The sequence below is a fragment of the Sander vitreus genome, chromosome 20 (genome assembly GCF_031162955.1).
Source record: "Sander vitreus isolate 19-12246 chromosome 20, sanVit1, whole genome shotgun sequence".
In the NCBI taxonomy this organism is placed as follows: domain Eukaryota; kingdom Metazoa; phylum Chordata; class Actinopteri; order Perciformes; family Percidae; genus Sander; species Sander vitreus.
In genome coordinates this window covers 27,905,948-27,915,947 of record NC_135874.1, presented here as the reverse complement: position 1 = coordinate 27,915,947, position 10,000 = coordinate 27,905,948, and positions in this window count along the sequence as shown.

Here is a 10,000-nt window from a genome sequence, read left to right as displayed (position 1 = left end):
GCACCAGCTCAGTTAGGGAGACTTTTATTTTGAAATAAATGACTCCTAACATGGTTTTGTGTAGGGCACCAGCTCAGTTCTTTTATTTTGAAATCAGTGCCTCATAACATGGTTTAATCCTCTCAGTGACGCTTCCTCCTCCACAGCTTTGCTTTCAGCAGCAGGATTACGGAGGCCGCAGCGCTCACACTGAAGCTCTTTGTGAGGAACCCGAAATATCAGATCGCCTCCTCGGTTACCTGAAGATGTCACTAATCTGCTGCTAAGTGCTTAAGTAGCTCTGCCGGCTAATACCGGCCCAGGAGCGGCGCTTCTCTCGATTGTTTACATGTTATCAGTTTCAGGGTATGGAGGCCCCGAAGGGTCAACACACTGCAAGAAGTTAAGAACACATGAAAATACCTGCTCTCATGAACACGTCGCTGTAATTTACACCAGCTGCCGTGGCTGTTTCGGAGAAATATTGTTTTTGCGTTTTCAGTGATGTTGTTGTTGTTGTTGTTTTTACGTGTTATGTCTCTTTTTTTTAGCTGTTTTTTTTAGGTTTTTGTCACTTTTTTCAACGTGTTATGTCGCTTTTTTTCCGAGGTATTTTTGTGTTTTGTCACTTTTTTCAACGTGTTGTTGCATTTTAGTTTTTTGTTGTTATTTCAACGTGTTATGTCTCTTTTTTCGAGTTATTTTTTTTGGTTTTTGTTGCTTTTTTTCCAATGTGTTATGTCTCTTTTTTCGAGTTATTTCTTAGGTTTTTATTACGTTTTTTCAAGTAATTTTTTTGTTTTTTCTACTCTTTTTTTCACTTTTTTTTTCGATTGTTTTGTTGCTTTTGTGTTTTACAAATGTTTCCATGTTTCTGTCTCTTCTCTCAACCCATGCAGACGTGTCCCGGGACCTCTCCAGATAGTTGGAGACCTCAACCCCCCCAATGCTGAACCCAAAGTTAGGCCCTTACATGAACCATTCAGCTGCAAAAAGTAAAGTACTGTAATTTCTACGTATTCCAAGTATTCCAGCGCTTCTCAAAGTCCCGAGCGAGGTCTGCATCTGGACCAAAACGGCACGCCAGTCCTTCCAGAAAAATGTGTTTTTTGTGATTGTTTTGGGCTAAAATCCTTAATTATGCGTCAGGTTTTCTGCGATGTGATGGAGTATGCGGGATATTTATGCGATGTTATGCGATGACGTTGCGGGAACTTGCAGAAACAGCGATGTCGTCGTGGCTTCATCGCGGGGTTTGCAGCTTTTCGATGATGTTCACGTCGCGTAATGACGTCACTTCATAACCTTCTCATGGGGGGGGGGGGAAACGGCTGCTCTCGTGTGACGTAAACACAACATTTTTCATCTTTCTGCTAAGATATTTGGGACTTTTTTGCAACGAAAATGTGGGGATTAAGACATCATGCAAGCCCTGCATATTTTTTGCGCGGAAATCGGCAATTTAAGCGGCGAAAGTGCCCCCCCCCCCCGCATAAATATGCAGATTTTGGGTGATTATGCATTGACTTATGAGATCGTGGAGGGACTGAATGGATCAAAACCTTATGAAGGTGTAGCGTGAGGGTTGAGTAGCACGTAGTTACGTTCCCCCCACTGCTGATAGAAATCAACACAGCCACGATCTGAACTGACTGTTGTTGATTTTCTCGACGCTTTCAGTCAAACACACAACAGTCACAGTCGAAGCCATGTCAGTCTTTGCCGTCGCTATGACAACAGTGACGACCACCTGTACCCAAAGGCATCGTCGCGGTCTGAACCGCGACTTCACCTACGGCTCAATATTTATTTAACGAACTGCTGCGTGATTATTTATTTAGTTGCTTTCTTTCTTTCTTTGTTTCTTTGTTTTCATGTTTCTTTTGTTTACTGAAGCTCATTTCACTGAACTGCTTACACACACACACACACACACACACACACACACACACACACACACACACACACACACACACACACACACACACACAGACACACACACACACACACACACACACACACACACATACACACACACACACACACACACACACACACACACAGGTATGTAGCCCTGCTGTGATGTATATGAGGGCTCAGTCAGGGTCGGGGGTTAATAGCCGAGCTGTCAGTTTAATTTGCATACCTGTGTGTGTGTGTGTGTGTGTGTGTGTGTGTGTGTGTGTGTGTGTGTGTGTGTGTGTGTGTGTGTGTGTGTGTGTGTGTGTGTGTGTGTGTGTGTTAATAATAGCTTGCTAGCTGTCATTGCAGATGGGGGGTGTGTGTCGATAAGAGAGCTTTAAATGCTCCTCGTCAAACCGTTCGACGCACAGAATGACAGGCCTGCTGAGTGTTAGCATGAGTTAGCACGTGTTAGCCTTTCCGAACTATAGCTTCAAATGAGTGTGTGTGTGTGTGTGTGTGTGTGTGTCATCGTCTCAGAAGTGGAAAACATTGTGCTGAGCAGAAAAGCAGCCTGTGTCAAACTACCCATCATGCCGCATTAAAGGCCCGACTCTCTCTATCTCTCTCTCTCTGTCTCTCTCTCTCTCTGTCTCTCTCTCTCTCGCTCTCTCTCTCTCTCTCTCTCTCTCTCTCTCGCTCTCTCTCTCTCTCTCTCTCTCTCTCTCTCTCTGTCTCTCTCTCTCTCTCTCTCTCTCTCTCTGTCTCTCTCTCTCTCTCTCTCTCTCTCTCTCTCTCTCTCTCTCTCTCTCTCTCTCTCTCTCTCTCTCTCTCTCTCTCTCTCTCTCTCTCTCTCTCTCTCTCTGTCTCTCTCTCTCTCTCTTTGCGGCGCTGTTATGAAAGAATGAGCTGAAATATTATTATTCTGCTGTTAATAAGCTGCGCTGACATGTCAAGTTTGAATCATTAGCTTCTCCCTCAGAAAGAAAGACTGGCTTCACACAAAACAACCCAAAATACGCTTTTCTTCACAAAAACATTATTTCATCTCTGAACAAATGTTCCATTTCTTTTCATCTTCAAAATGAACATCAAAGTTGTAAAACATGAAGGTTTCTTCCCCTCCTCTTCTCCTCTCTTTTACTTCCTAAATCTAGTGACTCTAGTCTGGCGTTATTTTTTACAGCGTGTAGCCCACAACTGCAGGCTTAAAACACTGTTAAAAGACAGTGTGTGTGTGTGTGTGTGTGTGTGTCTGTGTGTGTGTCTGTGTGTGAGTGTGTGTATGTGTGTGTGTGTGTGTGTGTGTGAGTGTGTGTGTGTGTGTGTGTGTATGTGTGAAAGTAAGAGACAGAAAGAAATGAAAGAAACAGAAAGAAAGGAAAGACAGAAAGAAAGGAAAGAGACAAAAAGAAAATAAAGAGACAGAAAGAAACGAAAGAGAGAATGAAAGGAAAGAAACAGAAAGAAAGGACAGAAAGAAAGGAAAGAAACAGAAAGAAAGGAAAGAAACAGAAAGAAAGGAAAGAGACAGAAAGAAAGGAAAGAGACAGAAAGAAAGGAAAGAAAGAATGAAAGGAAAGAAAGAAAGGAAAGACAGAAAGAAAGGAAAGAAACAGAAAGGAAAGAAACAGAAAGAAAGGAAAGAAACAGAAAGAAAGGAAAGAGACAGAAAGAAAGGAAAGAAACAGAAAGAAAGGAAAGAGACAGAAAGAAAGGAAAGAAACAGAAAGAAAGGAAAGAAACAGAAAGAAAGGAAAGAAAAAGAAAGGAAAGAGACAGAAAGAAAGGAAAGAAACAATAAGAAAAGAGACAGAAAGAAAGGAAAGAGACAGAAAGAAAGGAAAGAAATAGAAAGAAAGGAAAGAGACAGAAAGAAAGGAAAGACAGAAAGAAAGGAAAGACAGAAAGAAAGAAAGGAAAGAACGAAAGAAAGAAAAGAGACAGAAAGAAAGGAAAGACAGAAAGAAAGGAAAGAAACAGAAAGAAAGGAAAGACAGAAAGAAAGGAAAGAAACAGAAAGGAAAGAGATAGAAAGAAAGGAAAGAGACAGAAAGAAAGGAAAGAAAGAAAGGAAAGCGACAGAAAGAAAGAAAAGAAACAGAAAGAAAGGAAAGAGACAGAAAGAAAGGAAAGAGACAGAAAGAAAGGAAAGAAAGAAAGGAAAGAGACAGAAAGAAAGGAAAGAAAGAAAGGAAAGAGACAGAAAGAAAGGAAAGAGACAGAAAGAAAGGAAAGACAGAAAGAAAGGAAAGAAACAGAAAGAAATGAAAGAAATGAAAGAAACAGAAAGAAAGGAAAGACAGAAAGAAAGGAAAGAAACAGAAAGTAAAGAGACAGAAAGAAAGGAAAGAAACAGAAAGAAAGGAAAGACAGAAAGAAAGAAAGGAAAGACAGAAAGAAAGGAAAGAAAAAGAAAGAAAGGAAAGAAACAGAAAAAAGGAAAGAAATGAAAGAAACAGAAAGAAAGGAAAGAAACAATAAGAAAAGAGACAGAAAGAAAGGAAAGACAGAAAGAAAGGAAAGAAACAGAAAGAAAGGAAAGAAAGAAAGGAAAGAGACAGAAAGAAAGGAAAGAGACAAAAGGAAAGAAACAGAAAGAAAGGAAAGAGACAGAAAGAAAGGAGAGACAGAAAGAAAGAAACAGAAAGAAAGGAAAGAGACAGAAAGAAAGGACGGAGACAGAAAGGAAAGAAACAGAAAGAAAGGAGAGACAGAAAGAAAGGAAAGAGACAGAAAGAAAGGAGAGACAGAAAGAAAGGAAAGAAAGAAAGGAAAGAAACAGAAAGAAAGGAAAGACAGAATGAAAGGAAAGAAACAGAAAGAAAGGAAAGAAACAGAAAGAAAGGAAAGAAGCAGAAAGAAAGGAAAGAAACAGAAAGAAAAGAAACAGAAAGAAAGGAGAGACAGAAAGAAAGAAACAGTAAGAAAGGAAAGACAGAAAGAAAGGAAATAAACAGAAAGAAAGGAAAGAAATAAAGGAAAGAGACAAAGAAAGGAAAGAAACAGAAAGAAAGGAAAGAAACAGAAAGAAAAGAGACAGAAAGAAAGGAAAGACAGAAAGAAAGGAAAGACAGAAAGAAAGGAAAGAAACAAAGAAAGGAAAGAAACAAAGAAAGGAAAGAAACAGAAAGAAAGGAAAGACAGAAAGAAAGGAAAGAAACAAAGAAAGGAAAGAAACAGAAAGAAAGGAAAGCTGCCCAGAACAACCACAGTCTGATCTGCTGCCACTGAGCAGCTCCACTAGAGCTGTTGGGGTTAAGGGCCTTGCTCAAGGGCACCTCAGTGGTTGTAATGAGGGAGGGACAAGTGCTGCTCTTTCACTTTCCCAACCCAGATTTTATCCTGTTGATCTGGAGATTGACCCAGCGACCTCCCGGTCACAAGCTCTCTTCTCTAACCTTTAGGCACCACTGCCCCACTATACTACGACTTTTTTCGACATACTATACTATGACGTAATACTTTAAAGTGCCCATATTATGAAAAAAAACACTTTTTCTGGTATTTGGGGAGTTATTTTGTGTCTCTGGTACTTCCACACACATACACACTTGGAAAAAAACCCCATCCATGCTGTTCTGAGTGAGATACGGTTTCTGAATGTGTCCTGTCTTCAGTCTCCGGGTCAGCTGGTCAACATCTGCACGGCTTTCTACGTCACTAGCCAAAACGAGGTGGCTAACCATAGCATGCTAGCGCTAACACTGCTACAACACACACTAGTTCACCCTAATCTCCAAAAGAACTACTTCCATGTCCCTGTTCTGCAGGTATTCCACACAAAGGTGGAAGTGTTCCCTCGTTTAGAAGAAGTCTCTCAGCTAATCCTGCCTTGTTCTACTGAAGTTGGAGAAACAGCTAGCTAGCTCATGTAGTCCTTACCTAGCTACTGAGCGTGTAGTCCTTACCTAGCTACTGAGCATGTAGTCCTTACCTAGCTACTGAGCACGTAGTCCTTACCTAGCTACTGAGCGTGTAGTCCTTACCTAGCTACTGAGCGTGTAGTCCTTACCTAGCTACTGAGCGTGTAGTCCTTACCTAGCTACTGAGCGTGTAGTCCTTACCTAGCTACTGAGCGTGTAGTCCTTACCTAGCTACTGAGCGTGTAGTCCTTACCTAGCTACTGAGCGTGTAGTCCTTACCTAGCTACTGAGCACGTAGTCCTTACCTAGCTACTGAGCGTGTAGTCCTTACCTAGCTACTGAGCATGTAGTCCTTACCTAGCTACTGAGCATGTAGTCCTTACCTAGCTACCGAGCATGTAGTCCTTACCTAGCTACCGAGCATGTAGTCCTTACCTAGCTACTGAGCATGTGCAACTGCCAACAAAGATGTTCCAGCAGTGAGAGGTCTCACTCTGTAGCTAAAACAGAGACCTGAACACAGGGTGAAAAGAGGAGCTGCAGCAATGAGCAGTACAACAAAAATATGGTGTTTTTTGAAAATTAAACCATGTAAACCTATTCTGATACAATCTCAAAATACTATTATGAACCTCAAAATGAGCATAATAGGAGCTCTTTAAGTACATTTTCATGATGATACTTACAGACTGTTACTGGAAATAACATTTTCAATGCATGACTTTAACTTGTAACAGCGTATTTTATACAGTGTTGTATTAGTACTTTTACTGCAGTAAAGGATCTGAATACTTCTGCCAGCGCTTCGTGTTCCACAGACTGTGTTTATAGGCTTTCAACATCACACATGAAAGTTTAACTCCAGTCAGCGACGTTAGAAAAAAACAGTATTCCTCCGGTGTTACACGTGTGCGTGTGCCTTTTATTTTTTCGACGGCGCTGAAGGTGATGATTTAAGCTGTCATGTTGGCGAGCAGTTTAACAATGGTTTTATAATAATATTTCAGAGATAAACATGCTGGACCGGGCCTGTAAAGTGCTCCAGTGTTTGTGCCTTTTGTGTGCAGCTCAGCGAAGGTAACGATTTAATCTGACATATTTCGGAGCAGCAGAATAATAATATTTCAGCGTGGTCTTTTTCTTAATAGCTGCGAGGAGAACAAAAGGCTGCAGGCCGTTCATCCGGCTGACGGCTTACTTTGACACCGGCTGCTCCGGGCTCGGCAGGGCGCCGCAGGAAAGAGCAGGGAGGGCGTTATAGACGGGCTGTAGCTCAAATGCTCTGACAGGGAAACATTCATGGGTCACGGGTTTGTAGTTAGTCTTGTTCAAGATGCTGAATCTCTGAAAAAGACTTGCGAGAGAGTCAAATCCGGTCTAAGGGCGCTTTCACACCTGCCTCATTTAGTTGTCATGTCTGATTATTTAAAAGAAATGAGCTGCTGTGATTATGGAGATGCAAGAAATACAGTATGCAGTAGTTCAGAACACAGGACCTTCTTCCTGTATTTACTTTCTTGCTCCCGCCCCTCAGACACATCCGACCAATAAGAGGACATATATATATTTATATATATATATGTATAACAGCATGTGTGTTCTTGTGAACGGGTCCGTATGACTTAGTATGAAAATGTATGCACACCAAGACATATTATATCCTGCGGAAAAAGGAGACTGCCGACTACACAGGCCAGCTACAGAGGCCGGCTACAGAGGCCGGCTACAGAGGCCGGCTACAGAGGCCGGCTACAGAGGCCGGCTACAGAGGCCGGCTACAGAGGCCGGCTACAGAGGCCGGCTACAGAGCCCGGCTACAGAGCCCCCAGGAACAGCGCCATGTCTCAAAGCAACCATGGGCTTAAAGGAAAAAGGAGACTGCCGACTACACAGGCCAGCTACAGAGCCCGGCTACAGAGCACGGCTACAGAGCCCGGCTACAGAGCCCGGCTACAGAGCCCGGCTACAGAGCCCGGCTACAGAGCCCGGCTACAGAGCCCGGCTACAGAGCCCGGCTACAGAGCCCCAGGAACAGCGCCATGTCTCAAAGCAACCATGGGCTTAAAGGAAAAAGGAGACTGCCGACTACACAGGCCAGCTACAGAGGCCGGCTACAGAGCCCGGCTACAGAGGCCGGCTACAGAGGCCGGCTACAGAGGCCGACTACAGAGTCCGAATACAGAGGCCGAATACAGAGGCCGACTACAGAGGCCGACTACAGAGCCCGAATACAGAGGCCGACTACAGAGCCCCAGGAACAGCGCCATGTCTCAAAGCAACCATGGGCTTAGCGGCCAACGGTGGAACTGCCCCGCTCTGGCCCAGAAAGACTTTGCATGGCGAAAGAAACGTATGAAAAATTGAGATGTATGAAAACAACGTATGCTTGTTAGAGACACGAGAGAGAAGCTCATGAACGTGCAGTGCTGCTACGACAACACAAACAAAACAAACTGTTGCTAGCGCGCGTGTCCATCGTGATGTCAACGTGGAAGATAGAGCTCCATGACATATTTTCGAGCTTCGTGACTGCTTTATGGATGCTCTGACGCATGTTTGTGAAGGAGTTTTGGATGCAGTCCGGAGCAGAAAGGCTCGCCGTGTGTCGGCACACGTCCACGGTGAAACTCAGATATTACCAGTTGGCCTGCGCTGCGTTTCCCAGCACAGCTGTCTCCCTCCCTCCCCCTCTCTCTCTGTGAGAGCTGTGTGTCCAACTGGCTGCTCAACAATAAACTCTCAGCCGCCAATCAGCCAATCACGGTCGCACATCAGCTGGTTTCAGCTGCACGCGCTCAGTGGGCTTCTCTTCCTCTGCGGCTGCTCGCCATCACTTTGCAGGTTTCCAAACACGCCAGGAAAACACAAGCAGCTTTGTTCTTTAGATGAAGCACAAGGCTTTTTATCTTTGTGCACTTTTTGGATGAACTTCCAGAGGTTTTTAGAGCAGCGTGACAGTCAACAGACTCTGAGAAATGTTAACACTGCTGCAGGTGTGAGAAAGAGAAAATATTTCAGTTTCATTAAGTAAGATTAAAGTATTCGCTTTGCCTATTATTTTCAACGTTGTTTTTGCCAATTTTCTGATATTTTAGTTGCTTTTTTCAACGTTTCCTAACTTACAAACTTACAGCCTGAGCAACTGTCACAAGTGTATAACATATTATGTAAATGTGCAATAAATAAACCAATCAGGAGTCAAATAATATAATACAATAGGCCTATGTATCAAATGACGAAAACTAAAAAAGGATCTTACTCTCATTCCCCCTGCTCTGGTGTTCCCCCCTCTCATTCCCCCTGCTCTGGCGTCTGCCCCTCTCATTCCCCCTGCTCTGGCGTTCCCCCCTCATCCCCCGTGCTCTGGCGTCTGCCCCTCTCATTCACCCTGCTCTGGCGTCTCCTCCTTTCATTCCCCCCTGCTCTTGCGTTCCCCCCCTCTCATTCCCCCCTGCTCTAGCGTTTCCCCCCTCTCATTCCCCCCTGCTCTAGCGTTTTCCCCCTCTCATTCCCCCTGCTCTAGTGTTCCCCCCTCTCATTCCCCCTGCTCTGGCGTCTGCCCCTCTCATTCCCCCTGTTCTGGTGTCTCCCCCCTCTCATTCCCCCTGCTCTAGCGTTTTCCCCCTCTCATTCCCCCTGCTCTAGCGTTTCCCCCTCTCATTCCCCCTGCTCTAGCATTTCCCCCTCTCATTCCCCCTCTCATTCCCCCTGCTCTGGCGTCTGCCCCTCTCATTCCCCCCTGCTCTAGCGTTTCCCCCCTCTCATTCCCCCCTGCTCTGGTGTTCCCCCCTCTCATTCCCCCTGCTCTGGTGTCTGCCCCCTCTCATTCCCCCCTGCTCTAGCGTTTCCCCCTCTCATTCCCCCTGCTCTGGCGTTCCCCCTCTCATTCCCCGTGCTCTGTCGTCTGCCCCTCTCATTCCCCCTGCTCTGGCGTGTCCCCCTCTCATTCCCCGTGCTCTGTCGTCTGCCCCTCTCATTCCCCCTGCTCTTGCGTCTGCCCCTCTCATTCCCCCTCTCATTCCCCCTGCTCTGGCGTCTGCCCCTCTCATTCCCCCTGCTCTGGAGATAAAATAGGGTCTAGATTGAAAAAAATCGTAGTTCCCCTTTAAGTGTAAAAACTTTCCGTCTCCAACTTGTTCCAACACTAAACGTTTGAAACGTTGAACGTGATCAGCGACGCGTCGGAAGACTTCATTAATCAGACTGATTTCAGCAGAAGTGATTTGAATAGATTGCGGTGCGTTCAAGGACCT